The sequence below is a fragment of the Vigna umbellata genome, chromosome 9, assembly GCF_029865625.1.
Source record: "Vigna umbellata cultivar VRB3 chromosome 9, Vumbellata_1.0, whole genome shotgun sequence".
Classification (NCBI taxonomy): domain Eukaryota; kingdom Viridiplantae; phylum Streptophyta; class Magnoliopsida; order Fabales; family Fabaceae; genus Vigna; species Vigna umbellata.
The window spans coordinates 19,014,660-19,032,193 of record NC_142173.1 but is presented as its reverse complement, the minus strand read 5'-3'; the positions used below and the strand labels follow the sequence as shown (position 1 = coordinate 19,032,193).

Here is a 17,534-nt window from a genome sequence, read left to right as displayed (position 1 = left end):
ACCAAGCCCTTTGCACCGAACAGTCAAGGAGATAAGCAGAGAAAGAAAGAGTAAAACTCAAATGCACAAAAATTTTCGTATATTCACACTGATATCAAAATCAACTATTTACAAGTACAGAGGTCCAATATTTATAAAATGAAAAGCAACTGCCAAGGACAGTTAATCAACAGTTGTCCTGGCCAACTAACTAACACTCGGCTTAACTCTAACATAATCTTGCTTCCTATTGTGTTGTCACACTCTTCAAAACAATTGGACAACAATGTCTTCCTCTTTATGATATTTCATATAAAATATATTTTATGTTTTTTTTTGGCTTCAAGTACTAACGGATCAAATGTGATTTTGGTGCTTTAGATTAGGTAATTTGTAAAGAAAAGAAAAGAAAGGAAACGTACCACATAAATAAAATTGGCTTCTTGTTTACTAATTTCTTTCCAGCTAATATAAATAATTTTATTTTCTATTTTAAAATTCCCTTAATTTCTCTTTTTACTTCTTCATCGCCAATTTAAAAAAAAAACATACCAATAGAAAAAGCCCGTTTAATTCCAATCTACAACACCAATAGAGTGAAAATTGACATTATTGAAAATTGAAAGCGTATAATCATATTTTTAATTCATGTTAGCAATGATATTTTCGAGTCCACTAAAATCATTACTTTACCTTTTTTCTTTATACTCACAAAAACATATTTCTTGTAATAAATATATTACTTTAAAAATAGATTGTCCTATACTTAATTGGAGGTCAAAAATAATTTCTTCAACTGGTAAAATTCAGATTCACTCCTTTTTCACATCTTCAAAAAATACCAATCAAAAGAATTAACAAACAAATAGAGTTCATTAATTGTCAAAGATTTACTGTAATTTCAATTTTGTAATTTCATGATCACGGCCAGGCATAGTCATATACTTTTGGAATTTAGAAAACCAATCATGATATGTATGAAAAGCTTAAAATAAATATTACTTACTTTCAGCCGGAGATTTCCCGTAATTACGGTTCAAAGCTTCGATAAAAGAAGCGGTTCTCTGGTCTTGCATCACTTCAATGAAGAAAAACATCTTTATTAATTGAACTTAACAATCAATAAAATTACAATAACTCTATTTTAATATAGAAAAATATGAACTGACATTGATCAAATAATGCATATCTATAATTTGGGACTGAGCCAGTGTTGTATAAAATCCAAATGGAACCAACCTACCATAAATGAAGGGTCAATGTTTTCAACTACACCAAAATTAGGCACCTACAATATTAGGCAAAGTTAGGCACCTACAAAGTTAGGCAGCCACCAAAGTTTGGTTCATGTCTTATGACTTTGCATTAGAAAATGTGTGAAACCCATCTATAAAAGGGATGGAGAGGAGAAGAGCTAGGACACATCAAAGACATACCAAAAATACACCAAAGAGAGGTGAATCCACTTCTAAGTGAAGAAATCAAGAGAGAGTTAGAGTTTTTTGTATTCCTCTTTGAGAGAAAGAGAGAGTTCTATACAAAGAGATTTGTATACCATCCGAGAGGGTGAGATTCATAGAGAGATCCTCAGAAATTGAGAGAAACATTTTGTAATCCTACTTTTATAGTTGAGATCATTTTTCTGGACAAGGTTCCGTGGTTTTACCGAGAGGGTTTCCACGTAAAAATCTTGGTGTCATATTCTTCTCTACTCTTGTAAATCTACGCTTCTGCATAGTGCCTATTTTGGGTTAGCAGAGGAGGGAACAAGTACCGCTGTTTCCCAACAGCCAGCCAATAACAACTGGACCGCTTCTGCATCCCTTGTCATCGATATTGCTGCAAATGATTTTAGATTTTGTGTCATGCAGAATACTGGCAAGCTGCAACTTGCACCAGACAAATAAATATACATGTCGTATGAAAAAAATTGCCTCTAACGTGGAATGGAGCACCCCGAAAGCTTTGAACAATATGCCCTTTATACAAAGTCATTATGAATGCACCAATCAAAGATATTGCGTTTCTAAACACTTTAGCCAGTCAACGAGGCTTCTTAACATCAACAACCTCTAATCTATTTACAAGAATAATGAAAGCAAAGAAGGAAGTTAGATAAGAATGATAGGTAACAATTGAAGATGAAAATGTGAAATCCGACGTACGTTCTTTCAATCAACATACAATGTCATATGTCTAGCATGTTTACTGCTACAAGTGTGCTTCAACAGAATTTTTGTTATAAATGTAGTTTAAACTTTGAACTAACATTATTCTTCCAAACTTTTTGTTAGTATTTTGAGGTCATGAAAAGAATAGTTGATGTGGTAAAAGAAATGTGGAGATAGTAAAATGTGAAAGTAAATCGAGTCAAATTTGTTTAGTTGTCTCTTCATCTCAAATGAAGTGATATTTAATGACTATATATGTTTTGTTCTTTGATGATAGACTAAATGTTTTGCTATTGCTATTGTCGATTTGTTGTCTCAATAGATATTAGTTGGTTTATCTCTTGGTTCTCCCATTTCTTCAAGTATTCTTCATAACGATATTGCTTGACTCGTGGTTTCAACAACTACTACATACTCTCCTTCTACTGTTGATTGTGTCATGGTTGCTTGCTTCTTTGATGTCCAAGATAAAATACCCGATCCTAGTGAGCAAGCATATCGTGACGTACTCTTTATGTCATCCATTGATCCTGCCCAATCACTATCTGTGTAGTCAATCATCCTTGAGTTAGTCATGGTTTTGTACCATATACCAAACCTTTGTGCCTTGTAGATATCTTAAAATTCTTTTTCCTACTCCATAATGAATTTGACTTCGTTTTTGCATGGATCTTGATAAAAGACTTGTAACATACATAATGTTTGGTCACATGGCTATGAGATATAAAAGAATTCTAATCAAACTCTTGTAGCGTAATGCATCTGCCTCTTGTGCTCCATCATCTTTTTGTAGCTTTTCGTTTACCACCAACAAAGTATCGACAAGTTTACAATCATTCATCTTGAACCTCTTTAGTAGAGCTTTAATATATTTCATTTGAGAGATAAATATACCTTCTTTCTGTTGTTTCATCTTTATACCGAGGAAATAGTTCATCAAGCCAAGGTCGGTCATTTCAAATGTCTTCATCATGTCTTCTTTAAATTCTTTAATCATCTCCATATTGCTTCTTTTATAGATAAGATCATCGACATATAAAGAGACAATATGATGGTACTAACCTTGTGCCTTAATATATATAGTGTTACTTCACTTTTGTTGCTCCTGAATCCTTGACCTCAGACAATTCAAGCTTCTAGTATCCAAAGGTTGTAAGTCATTTATAGTTCTAATTCATTTTCTATGTTATTGAATGATCTAAATTGTTGACTATTTAGTTTGTCATTTTAGTGTAACAAGCAGGTAGATTCATGGGAATGTGACTTCTATGTCATGTCTTGGATTAAGACCATCATTCGAGCTACCATTATAGATGACTAAAATGAGGTAATGATGCATACCTTCAATACATTACAAATCAAATTCATCTTTGAACATATATGAAACCATATTGAATCTTTCTTCATTTTGCAACGCTTCAAGAGTACATCTCCTATACCAGAGGACACAATTAGGCAGATAAGGCAAGAGTGGACAACGTATCTTCTGCAAAAATGGAGCTAGGAACACTTATATTTGCTGTTGAACATTACTTAGGTTTAGTTTAAGTTTATATTTTGATAGTTTTGGTATTGGATTGTTTTTAGATTAATTACAACTTTCTTTAGTTGAAACGCATATATATATATATATATATATATATATATATATATATATATATATTATAGTATATTGTTATGGGAAAATTATCAACTGCATTATTACCGATTTATTTCCACTATTCGAAAATTCATAAAAAAAATTTCGTTGCTGATGGATTTTGGTTGTCGGTAATACTTGTTTTTCTTATAGTGTTGGATTGGGGAACATATAAGGAACTCCTTGCTAAAGGAATAGAGCTTTAGAAAAGGGCGATATTTATATATAGGTGATTTCATTACCACTCATGAGCATGTCATTTGTACCGTACACACATTCATTCTCTTTCTATCTATTATGATATAAGTTATTTATTTTTAAATTGATGTGTATATATTTTATTTTAGGCACAAGAGTTGAGACGAGTTGTTGAGTTGAGACGAGTTGTTCGCGTGAATGAGGTATTTCAACAAATTAATCGTTAAAAGGGATCTGGTCAATTTGTGGATGAGAGGTTTGGAAAACACATGTAAGCGAACACAAAGTATTTTCAACTAGACTCTCTTAGGTTATATCGGAGCAAGGATAATGTCCTATACTTGAATCTGTCACTCAATTTATCGATAAACTTTACCGATAAATTTACTTGTAGGTAATGTTCTCTATTGGATCACATCAATATCGATATATATTAATAGTTGATAATTATTGACAAACATCGATTATCGATAATTACTGACTACCATTATCGATGATAAAAATCTATCGGTAAATATTTCTAATGATACTATTATCAATGAATTTTTTTTTTGTTGAAAATCTCTCAGAAAACAAACATTATCGAAAGATTTTTGTTGTTACAAAGATGTCTTCCATCAATAAATTCAATTTGTTGTAGTTAAAAGATATTTAGATTAGGATATTAATACAATAACAATCATGGGATATGCATGTTGATGCTTGTAAAGTTTCGGAAAAAGGTTGTTTGACATCATTGAACAATCAATTGATACTTGCAAAGGTAGGGATGGCAAGATAGGGTAGTGCCTATTCCCTATCCAATCCACAATTTAGAGTATTTATTGTTTGGTTTGGGATTGTTGTTTAATAGTGGTTTTAAAATACACGGTTGACAATACTCTAATGTTAATATTTTAAAATATATTCAAAAGATTTTTAGAATATGATAATCTATTTTTAATGCTTAATAGATGACAAGAAAAGAATAAAGTGTGTTGTTTTATGTCAATGTTATGGAATATTATGACATCCCTCTTCTGCCTCTCATATTGCTTGAAAAATTATGTTAAATAGAGTGCATATTGGAAAAAAAGTGCGAAGTATAAACTTAATATAATGAAGTGATTGTGGCTTACTTTGAAATTGTTGCTGGGTAAACAAGGGTTGACTGTCTCCGCCGTCAAATTCGGTTGATGGTTGACCCCCCTTTAGTCCCGACCACTCATCAGACTTTTCCTTAATAATATTCAACAGCTGCAGACCCCATTTGTGCTTCTGCTTTATCTTCTTTACTGCTTTCAAGTCTTCAAAGTTACGTGCATCCACCCATAAGACCAATCATTTGTAGTAAGAGAATTTTTACATGCAACAAGTACTCATTATTGATACATTTGCAGCAAATTCACAAACACGTTGTTTTTTCGCAGAAATATCTTTGTGGAAAAAAAATCACACTTTTCTAAGCAACCATATTAAGAAAAAACAAATTGGGTCAATCTCAATTTAAATAACATTCTCACATCACAATATGCATTAAGAATGGTGATATCATCATAAAGACATTTTGAACAGAGAAGAAAAAAGATTTAGTGAGAATAAATTAAAAGTTAATTAGAAGAAGAGAACTACATACGTTCCGTAATGACACTCAATATTCTTGAAAGGCTAAGGCATTTGAATGCAGATCGAACAACACTCTTTACAAACCGAACAAAAGGATCATGCTTCTCGTAGACCTGTGATTTCTTGGCTTCATTTTCTGACCGTATTTTCACTGAAATGATACAACTCGTATAATGACTGAATATGAGGTTATAAAAAAATTCAAAGCTAAAACATGATTCAGTACATGTCAACGTATCTCTTTTTTGTACAATAAAAATAATTATAATATAAATCTTTTACTTTTTTCATTTTTTATAATTATCATGTGTTTATAATAATAATTAAGTTTAAACCCTAATATGGTCCTCATATTTGTTGGGGAATCTTAAGTGGGTTCTCGTTTTTTCAACTCTCTCAATTGGATCATATATTTGAAAAATTGTCTCAATTAAGTTCAAATATTTGAAAATTTGAGTCACTTATAACCATGTCCGTTAAGTTTTCACAGATGGCATTAAAATTTTTGACAGTTGAGAAAACGAGAACCCACTTAAGATTCTTTAACAAATATGAGGACGATCCAAGCGTTTAAACCTAATAATTATCATGTATTTATTGTACTATAAAATTATAACAATCAGACAAATAAACAAATGAAATTAAATAGATAAATCTTTATTTAAGTGAGTATGTGGCTTATTCGGTGGGCGAGTGAAAGCTCTCTAGAGCGGGAAGAATACTTTTGGAAAAATCAGCGACTACACATGGAGCAGGTTAGTCTATACATCATTTATTATTTTTAAGAAAAAAAATTTTAATAATTTCTTTTGACAACTTTTTTATAACAGCTTATGTGGTAATTTGTGATTGCTCTGTTTCAAATATACAGATTAATAAAATAGTGACACATAATTTATTGTCAAAAAATTATTGAAAAAGTTGTTAATATATCGAGGTGTTTTTTTGTATATATCTCTCATCTTTTATTCAAAAATAATAAGACAAATTTTTCCTTTTTCCTTCCTTTTACATGGTATCAGGAGCAGGAATGATCCTCTGCTCAATTTTTTTCTATCCTTATTCCAATGGCCAACTATAGAAATGAATCAAATTCCAATAGTTCTTATTCTCTCCATCATTATGACCATCCTGGAATGGTTCTTGTTTCCAAACCTCTAGATGGAGACAATTATTCAACTTGGCGCAAAACCATGATCATCTCTTTGAATGCAAAATCCAAATTGGGTTGTGTTGATGGAACTCTCACAACATATTCTGTTGAGGCCAGACCAGAAGAATATATAGCATGGAAAACATGCAATGACATGGTGTTATCTTGGATCTTTAATTCTTTGACACCTGATATTGTCGATAACATTATTTTCTATGACACTGCTCATGAAGTTTGGATAGATCTTCAAAATTGTTTCTCTCATTGCTTGCTTGGCTCAAGATCAAATGACAGTTACAGCCTATTACACGAAGTTAAAAAAGTTATGGGATGAGTTAGGCTCCTATAGTAATGCAACCTGCACTTGTGGAGCTGACAGTAAAAGGCGCAAATTGATGCAATTTCTTATGGGGTTGAATAACTCTTATAGTGTTATTCGTGGCCAACTCCTTTTAATGAATTCATTGCCTGATGTTACACAAGCTTATTCTTCCATCATTCAAGAAGAAAAACAACAACATTTGAGCACTGCACGTGACACAATAGAAGCTTCAGCCATGGCTGTTCAAAAAAATGAACCAGTAGCCCTTGATGTTTGACGCAAACAAGGCTCTTCTTCTCGTCTTAATTCATCTAATGGAAAGTCGCTGCATTGTTCTCATTGTGATAGAGATCATCATACAAAAGACACATGCTGGAAGTTACATGGTTATCCTCCCGAACACCCAAAGCATGGAGCAACCAAGAATGCTTACTCTAAGCACAATGGGAGTAGTGAGTCTTTAGCAAATATTGTAACAGCAACTCCAATGATGCAACAAATGCAGTTTGTAATGCATGGATTAACTGAATTGCAACTCCAACAAATGTTGTCTATTATACAAGGTAATGAATAATCTCAATCAGCAAATTCTAAGGCCAACAACGCCAATGTTTCTTTAGGTTCGTCACCACCCAAACTTATAATTGATAGTGAGGCTACCGATCACATTATTTCTTCACCAACCTTGCTTGTTAACAGTAAAGAAAACACTTCTTTACCACCAATTGTTATGCCAAATGGTGACCAGGCCCCAATTCTCTCTACTGGCACTCTACCTTTGAGCCCAATTGTTTATTTAAAAAATGTGCTTGGGGTGCCATCTTGCAAAGTACATTTGATGTCGGTAAGTCGAGTCACACGAGATTTAAACTGTTCAGTAACATTTTTTCCTTCTGGGTGTATTTTGCAGGATTTGATGACGAGGATGACAATTGGTTTGGGTAAACAACAAGGCGGACTCTATTACTTGGTTGCAATGACATCCAACAAGTCACAAACTCCCATTCAATCCATAGCAGCCCATGTCACCAAGTCATATCCTCCTTCAAACACTTCTACTACCTTATGGCATCGACGACTAGGACATCCATCTCCATCTAGATTAGACTTCATGGCTAAAACTTTGTTAAATCTCTCTTTAGAGTCAAATAAAACTTGTGATGTTTGTACTCTTGCAAAACAGACACGACTTCCTTTTCCAACTAGTTCCATTTCTTCAATTAAACCTTTTCAATTACTTCATTGTGATATTTGGGGACCATATAAAATTCCTTCTCTTTCTGGTGCTAGGTATTTTTTGACCATTGTGGATGATTTTTCTCGCTTTACTTTGGGTTTTTTTCATGCACCATAAAAGTGAAACCCAACATCTTCTTACCAATTTTGTTTTCTTTTGTCAAAACTCAATTTAATATCAATATAGCCAATATTCGAGTTGACAATGGAAAGGAATTTTTTTCTCTGCGAGATTTTTTTTACACAACAAGGTACCACTTACCAACATTCTTGCACTTACACACCACAACAAAACGGGGTTGTCGAGCGCAAACATAGACATATCCTTGAGTCAACAAGAGCTCTTCGTTTTCAAGCTCATCTTCCTTTACAATTTTGGGCAGAATGTGTTTCCACTGCTGTTCATATAATCAACCGGTTACCCACACCTCTTCTTTCACGCTAGACACATTTTGAGCGCCTATATAGTAAAATCCCTTCTTATTCACACACTACTACAAATTTATTCATTACCGAAGGATTATTACCGAAGGCCTCTTACCCCTCGGTAAAAATGACAATACCGAAGGATTTCCCGATGGTCATTAAAGTTGGTCATTACCGAAGGCTTTTGCCCTTGGGTAATACACACACGATTTACCGAAGGCTTTTGGCCCTCGGTATATGCATTCACTTGATAAAATCTGAATTTGGGATTTCCCTCGTCCATTTTCCAAATGCTTTTTGGGAAAGCTTCTCCCAAATTTTCACTCCCGTCCCCGCGCCACCGCCACTCTTCCTGGGATTTCCCTCTTCCATTCACCGGAACCGGACGTCCATGCACCACCGCCACCAGCGCCCACCGGAGATTTGTAACCTCGCTCGCCTTAACCGCGCGTTTCGCGGCGCCGCCTCCTCGGACTCAGTTTGGGAGGCCAAGCTGCCGCGCAACTGCCAGGATCTGTTGGATCTGTTCCCGCCGGAGCGCCACCGGAATCTCTCGAAGAAGGACATTTTCGCGCTCCTCTCACGGCCCCTGCCCTTCGACGATGGCCACAAGGTGGGTGGTGCTCTCCAGGTCAGTTTTCTTTTGGTTAGTTAGGGGCTGCTGAAACTTTTAGGGATTTTAGTGATTGTTTAGGGTTTTGCAGGAAGTGTGGCTGGACAGAGTCACGGGAAGGGTTTGCATGTCGATTTCGGCGAGGGCGATGGCGATTACTGGAATTGATGACCGGAGATATTGGAATTGGATTCCTACTGAAGAATCTAGGTTAGATTTACTTGTCTTTAAAGCTGTATCACGAGAAAGAAGAAGGATACACTGATGATAATGTGTTTCTTGTTTGATTCTAAAGAAATGGAAAGAAAATATGAATGTTGACGTGTGGTCTGATATTTCAAGTCAAAATGTTTGTGCGTGTATCTTAAATTAAGCCGAGTAATGTAGTAAAACATAATTGTTTGATGTGAATTAATTATGAAGGTGATAACCCTCAGACCGTGAAGACAAGTATGAGGCAGTGGGCTCAGGTTGTTGGATGTGCAGTGCGTCAAAGAAGCTGCGTGTGATTGATATAAATAGGCCTTCGGTAATTACCGAAGGCTTTAGGCCCTCGGTAATTACCGAAGGTCAAAAGCCTTCGGTAATTGTTAGCGACAAGGGATTTACCGAGGGCTGATTGGCCGTCGATAAGCCGTCTGTAAATGGCATTTTCCGAGGGCTTTTGCCATTTTCCGAGGGCTTTTGGCCTTCGGTAATACCCTTTTTTTTTGTAGTGACATATTAGAGTTTTTGGATGTCTTGCTTATGCTACTAATGTTCATGTTTCTCATAAGTTTGCTCCCTGTGCCCAAAGATGTGTTTTTCTTGGTTATCCTCTTGGCTAAAAAGCTTACAAGTTATATGATTAAAACTCAAGTCTTCAATAGTCGTGATGTTGTCTTCCATGAGGCTAGTTTTTCGTATGAATCCATTGACACTCCTTCAACCACCCTAGACCCCGTCATACCTAATGTTATCCCAGACAATCCTCCGTCTGAGAGTCCTTCATACACTCAACCAGCACCTACAGAAAACAGAATTGTGCCTCCCATTACTTCCCCACCTATGGTTCCCTTGCATCGTTCTCAACGATCTCATGGTCCTCCTACAGCTTTGCGAGATTATATTTGCAATCAGGTAGTGTCTTCCAACCCATTGTCATCCCCATCATCTTTTCCAAATAAAGGTACATGATATCCTCTTTGCAATTTTATCTCTTATGATCGTTACACACCTCAACATCGTTCTTTTATTGTCGTTATTACTAATGATATTGAACCTACATGTTATGATCAAGCTGTTTCTCACACTCATTGGCAAGAGGCAATGAAATCTGAGTTGGCTTCTTTAGAGGCCAATAATAATTAGTCTATCACCACTCTTCCTCCTAGAAAGCAGGTTATTGATTGTCGTTGGGTGTACAAAATCAAGCGCAAATTTGATGGTTCTCTTGAACGGTATAAGGCGCGTCTAGTTGCAAAGGGATATACCTAACTAGAAGGTATCGATTATAATGACACTTTTTCACCTACTGCTAAAATGGTTATAGTACGTTGTTTATTAGCTTTGGCTGCTACTCAACATTGGTCTCTTCATCAGCTTGATGTCCATAATGTTTTTCTTCATGGTGATCTTTTTGAAGAAATCTATATGTCCGTTCCTCCTGGTTTTCAACGATAGGGGGAGAATCTTGTGTGTCGCCTCAACAAGTCCTTATATGGATTAAAACAAGCCTCTCGTCAATGGTTTGCTAAATTCTCTACAGCTATTCAAAGTGTTGGTTTTATTTAAGCAAAAGCAGATTACTCATTGTTTACATGTACAAAAGGCAAGTGTTTTATAGCTTTGTTGATCTATGTTGATGATATTCCCATAACTAGTAATGACCCTATTGCAATATCCAATCTTAAACAATTTCTACACAATCATTTTCGGATAAAAGATTTGGGTGATCTTATATTTTTTCTGGGTATTGAGGTCTCTCGTTCTAAGAAAGGTATTTTCATATCACAAAGGAAATATGCTTTAGAAATTGTTAAAGATGGTGGGTATCTTGGAGCTAAGCCCGTGGATTTTCCCATGGAGCAAAATATAACGCTTTCTGATGAAGGGGAATTATTAAAGGACCCGTCAATATACAGCCGATTTGTTGGTCGCTTAATTTATTTGACAATTACCCGTCCGAATATCACCTATGTGGTACACATACTGAGCAAATTCATGCACCCTCCATGCAAGCCTCATATGAAAGCTGCAATGTGTGTGCTACAATATTTAAAAACTAACCTAGGTCAAGGTCTGTTTTTCCCTTCACAAAATGATTTATCTTTGCGTGCTTTCTGTGATTCAGATTGGGGACGTTGCCCAGTATCCAGAAAATCAACTACAGGTTATTGTGTTTTTTTGGGATCTTCCCTTATCTCTTGGCGAACAAAGAGGCAGAAGACAGTTTCTCTATCCTCAACAGAAGCTGAATATAGAGCATTGGTACTTGTTGTGAGTTGACTTGGTTACGATCATTGTTGAAAGATTTACGGATATTGCATCCTAAACCGGCATTGTTGTATTGTGACAATAAAGCAGCCTTACACATTGCAGCTAACCGAGTTTTCCATGAAAGAACTAGACACATAGAGATGGATTGCCACTTCATTCGTGATAAGATTCAAGATGGCTCAGTCGCAACTAAATATGTACCTTCAGCTCAACAACTTGCCGATGTGTTCACCAAACCACTGGGAAAAGAAGTGTTCTCTATCATGAAGAACAAGTTGGGAGTTCTTGATATTCACTCTCCAAGTTAAGGGAGAGTGTTAGAAAATAAATCATATTCCGAGATTATTAAGAGAATATATTGTTATTATTATCCAAAATAGTTGATTTACAAGAATAATGTTACATTATTATAGTAACAGATTAAAGTAATTATAGGGATAAAATAGCATAATTATAGATTCTCTCTTGTATATATCTTTCATCTTTTATTCAAAAATAATAAGACAGATCTTTCCCTTTTCCCTTCCTTTAACATTCGTAGATTTGTTTCTAACTTGTATATTTAACCAACATATCGATTTTTACAATTATTGAAAAAATATTTGAATTAATTTGTAAAACCCGTATGTTGCATATGGAAGGAAATAATATATATAGTTAACCAAATAAAAAGTAAAATTATGATAATATGGTAAAGTAGTTTATTACACTAGTAAAAAAAGTAGATTTAAACTCGCACATTACGCCTCGGTTTTGTCAAAACCGAAGCGTATCAAAACACGGTGGCATTTCTGTAATTCTGAACATCTTATATGCCTCGGTTCTAAATCAACCGAAGCCTAACAACTATACTGCCTCGGTTCGTAGACAAAACCGAAGCATATACGTTTTAAAATATTACAAACTCTGACGCTTCAGTTGAAAACTTTTTTAAGACAAAGATACTGACTCGGTTAGCACTTAGAACCGAGGCAGTATACCCTGCTCTTCCTGCCACGTCGTCCTGCTGCCACTGACAACTTTTTCGAAACAGGGATATGGCCTCGGTTAATACGCAGAACCGAGGCAGTAGAGCCTGCTCCCTCTGAACATTCTGAACTGCTCCTTCTGAACATTCTAAACTGCCCCCTCAAGTACATTGGGATACTGCCTCGGTTGCTTTAAACCGAAGCCGTAGAGGCTTTTCCGCTTCGGGTTGGCGGAGAACCGAGGCATATAGCCAAATTTAATTTGAAAAATTTGAATTTACTGAAATGCTTATGCTTCGGTCTAGGAGATAGTCGAGGTAGTAGCCGCTTTCTGACTCGGTTATTTGGTTAATCGAGGTAAATTCCTGTTTATATTTCCAGAACGCAACGCTTCTTCTCCTTCACGCGACATTTCTCTTCTCCACTGTTCCTCCGCCACTGCGCTTTTCGTCGCCGCCACTCCCCCTCCGCGCTCGTGCTTCCATCGTTGGTGTTCTGTTTCTTCTCCTTCTCCGTCCTCAACCATCTGCGTCTCCTCTCGCTGTGCGCTGCCTTCGACGACGCTGCTACCTCCGCCGGTCACACTCCGTCACTACAGTCGCCACCGTGCCTCATGTCACGGTTAGTTGATTATATTCTACTTTGATTGGTAATAAATTTACTGTTTGATTGATAAAATTTTGATAATAAAATTTGATATATGTTTGATAATAATTGTTGTGAGATGATATATTGGTGATAAATAGAATTAGAAATAGAATTGTATAATTATTTGATCATAAAATTTTGATATTTGTTTGATAATTGCTGTTGTGAGATTGATATATCTATTAGATTGTTATTTGATGATTACATTGGTATAATGGTTATTGTATTAAATTGGTTGATTCGCTGATTAGATAAAGTTTAAGGTTGGAAATCATGAGTTGTTTGCTTCAATATATTGTTTGTTGTTGTGAATTAGCCTTAGTTTCCCGTTTGAGATTCAATAACAAAAATTATTTACTATCTCTAGATTTTTTTCAACAAATGTACTTTTTACAAATGAATAGAAGGAGATGGTAATAATAATTTATAAGTATTGAATCTTGAATTGTCCGGTTGGACAGTTTAAGAAGAGTAATAACTTTTTCATAGTTTATTATAACATATCAATTTTAATATACATGTCTTAAATTTCATGAAAATTTGCCGTTGTGTTTTGTATTGATCTTCGGGTGAATATTTGATTGTTATTTATAATCACTTTCATTTCGTGTAACCTGAAGACCAATGCGAAATGCTGGCAAAATTTCGTGAAATTTAAGATATGTTGTTTAAAATTGATATGTTTAATAAACTAAAAAAAGTGAATCTTCTTGAATGGGATAGGGTCACACCTTGAATACAAACACGATCAAAGTGATCATTCAAGATTATTGAAATTGTGTAAACAATTTCAGTAAACATGCGTACGGATAGAGGGTGGATTAATTTACCACGCATCAGCACTGAGTACGAGAGAGGGGTAGAAGACTTTATAGAGTTTGCACAACGTAATGCGAGTAGAAGTGGTGATGATGAAGTCAAGTTCAGATGTCCCTGTGTGAACTGTTTGAATGGGAGGAAGTTGAACGCAACTGATATTAGGGAACATCTTATCTGTGATGGTTTCATACGAAGTTATACAACATGGATATGGCACGGCGAATTAACAGGCTTTCCAACTGTCTCTCCAACTGGAAATGTTTATGATTCCACAATGGATATGGAAGATCAAGCAGAAGAAGACAACTTAGAGGACATGATCCGCGATGTTCGCGTAGAAGCTTTTGCCCAAGCGCATGTGTATGAAACGATGTCCACTGATGCGGAGACTCCTCTGTATGCGGGTTCAACTAAGTTCACACGGTTGTCAGCGGTGTTAAGGCTCATGAATTTAAAGGCGAGCAATGGATGGAGTGATAAGAGTTTTACAGAATTGTTGTCGTTGTTGAATGAAATGCTGTCAGATGGAAATACGTTACCCAATCGTAATTATGATGCAAAAAAAATTCTTTGTCCGATGGGTATGGAATATAAACGGATACATGCATGTCCGAATGATTGCATATTATATAGGAATGAGAATGAAGTTTTGATAAAGTGTCCAAAATGTGGGTTATCACGATACAAGTCAATAAACAACGGTGAAGATGGTGGTCACACAGAAAAGAATGGTTCTGCTTTGAAAGTAGTTTGGTACCTTCCACTAGTTGCCAGACTTAAGCGTTTGTTCGCGAATCCCAAAGACGCTAAAAACCTAAGATGGCATGCAGATGAGAGAACAACTGATGGGCTGCTTCGTCATCCAACTGATTCAAAGCAATGGAAAATTATTGATCAAGAATTCCCCCAATTTGGTGAAGAATGTAGAAATCTAAGGTTTGGCTTAGCTACTGATGGAATGAATCCATTTGGTAATTTAAGTACCAATCACAGTTGTTGGCCCGTTATACTGATAGTTTACAACTTATCTCCTGGATTGTGCATGAAAAGAAAGTACATGATGTTGTCAATGTTGATATCTGGTCCAAAGCAGCCTGGAAATGACATCGATGTTTATCTAAGGCCACTAGTTGAAGACTTGAAGTTGTTGTGGGTTGATGGGGTTGAAATATTTGATTCCTTTGCTTCAGAAACTTTCATGATGCATGCCATGTTATTTTGCACCATTAATGACTTCCCAGCTTACGGTAATTTGTCGGGGTACAATGTGAAAGGTCATAAAGCATGTCCTATATGTGAAGAAAACACTGCAGCTCAACAATTAAAACACGGAAGAAAGACAGTATATATGCGTCATCGGCGATTTTTACAATCTAATCATCCATATCGAAGGTTAAAGAAAGCATTCAATGGAGAACAAGAGAAAGACAATGCACCCATTCCACTTACTGGACTTGAAGTTGCTGAGAAAGTTAATAGAGTACATCATATATTTGGGAAAACGTCGAAGAAGTCTTCTGTAACGACCCCTTGGAAGAAGAAATCAATATTCTTTGATCTTCCATATTGGTCAAAGTTAGATGTTAGACATTGCATAGATGTCATGCATGTTGAGAAAAATGTGTGTGATAGCTTGATTGGTACACTACTAAACATCCAGGGAAAAACAAAAGATGGAGTGAATGCGCGTTTGGATTTGGTTGACATGAAGATCCGAGAAGAGTTGGCACCAAGAGAGATTGGTAAACGTACTTATTTGCCCCCTACATGTTACACAATGTCCAAACAAAAGAAAATAAGTTTTTGCCTTTGTTTAAAGAGAATGAAGGTACCACATGGATACTCTTCTAATATCAAGAGCTTAGTGTCAATGCAGGACTTAAAGCTTGTTGGACTGAAGTCTCACGATTGCCACGTCTTAATGCAACAGTTGTTACCAGTGGCAATTCGTGGAATTTTGCCCAAAAAAGTGAGGCTGACCATAACTCGATTGTGCTCATTTTTCTCGTCAATTTGTAGTAAAGTCATCGATCCTACAAAGTTAGATGAACTTCAAAGCGAAATTATCATCATCTTATGTCAACTAGAAATGTTTTTCCCTCCATCCTTTTTTGACATCATGGTGCATTTACTTGTTCATTTGGTCAGAGAAATAAAGTTGTGTGGACCAGTATACTTAAGATGGATGTACCCTATTGAGCGTTATATGAAGATTTTGAAAGGGTACGTCAAAAATCAATATCGTCCAGAAGGTTCCATAATTGAAAGATATATTGCTGAAGAAAGTATTGAGTTTTGCTCTGAGTATATGACTAAAGCAAATCCGATAGGAGTCCCTCGGACATCATGGTTGAGTAGATATTCTACAAGTAAAAGCATCCGAGGTGTGAATGTGGTAACGAAAAGTCGTGAAGAATTGATGCAAGCACATCTGTACATATTAAACAACACAGATGAAGTGATCCCATTTTTGGAAGCACACAAAGCCGTTGTAAAGGACAACTATCCACGACAATCAGAGAAATGGCAGTTGATGGAGCATAACAGAACATTCTTGTCCTATCTGAAGTTTTGAAAGAATCACGGTCCTCTGAGACTTTGTTGTGGTTAGCAAATGGCTTGAAGTTTGATGTTGTATGTTGTACAGGCTACGAAATTAATAATTGCACATTCTATACAAAGACTTTGGATGATAAAAGCACAGTACAAAATAGTGGTGTTAGTCTAGAAGCTGAGTCGCTACAGTTTTCCACATCCAAAGATCAAAATCCTATAGTTGGATCCATGAGATACTATGGTAGAATTGAAGAGATATTTGAAGTTGATTACACTAAGTTTTCCGTTGCACTCTTCAAATGTAAGTGGGTAGACAATAAGAGTGGTGTCAAAATAGATGAATCTGGTATGACACTTGTTGATTTTCGAAAGGTTGGTTATAGAGACGAACCGTTCATCATGGCATATCAAGCAAGTCAGGTTTTTTATGTCAAAGATCCTGCGTCTGACCATTGGTATGTTGCTCTCCAAGGAAAAAGGCAAATTGAAGATAAAGAAGAGAATATAAGTAATCTTCATATCGCTGACAGCCATCCATTTAAAACGACAATAAATTTGGATGACGACCCTCTAATTGATGATATACAAGCAATACGAGAAGATCACAATGAAGGAATATATATATGACCAATCCATATGATTATGTATGAATTTCATGTTTGTGTAAATATTTATGGCTTTTGTTTTATAATATATGTTATTTTATAAGTGCTTTATTTATAT

General features: G+C 35.7%; 1 long non-coding RNA gene and 2 pseudogenes across 1 annotated transcript; all 3 read left to right on the top strand.

Annotated features, from left to right (window-relative positions):
* The first annotated feature begins 7,140 nt into the window (after window positions 1-7,140).
* On the top strand, window positions 7,141-8,012 carry LOC148192797 (uncharacterized; annotated as a pseudogene).
* Window positions 8,013-9,245: 1,233 nt separating this feature from the next.
* On the top strand, window positions 9,246-9,552 carry LOC148192796 (uncharacterized). The gene is made up of 2 exons (XR_015781825.1): window positions 9,246-9,360; window positions 9,434-9,552. It is a non-coding gene; the product is annotated as an uncharacterized LOC148192796 (long non-coding RNA).
* Window positions 9,553-14,235: 4,683 nt separating this feature from the next.
* On the top strand, window positions 14,236-17,438 carry LOC148192795 (uncharacterized; annotated as a pseudogene).
* The last annotated feature ends 96 nt before the right edge of the window (window positions 17,439-17,534 follow it).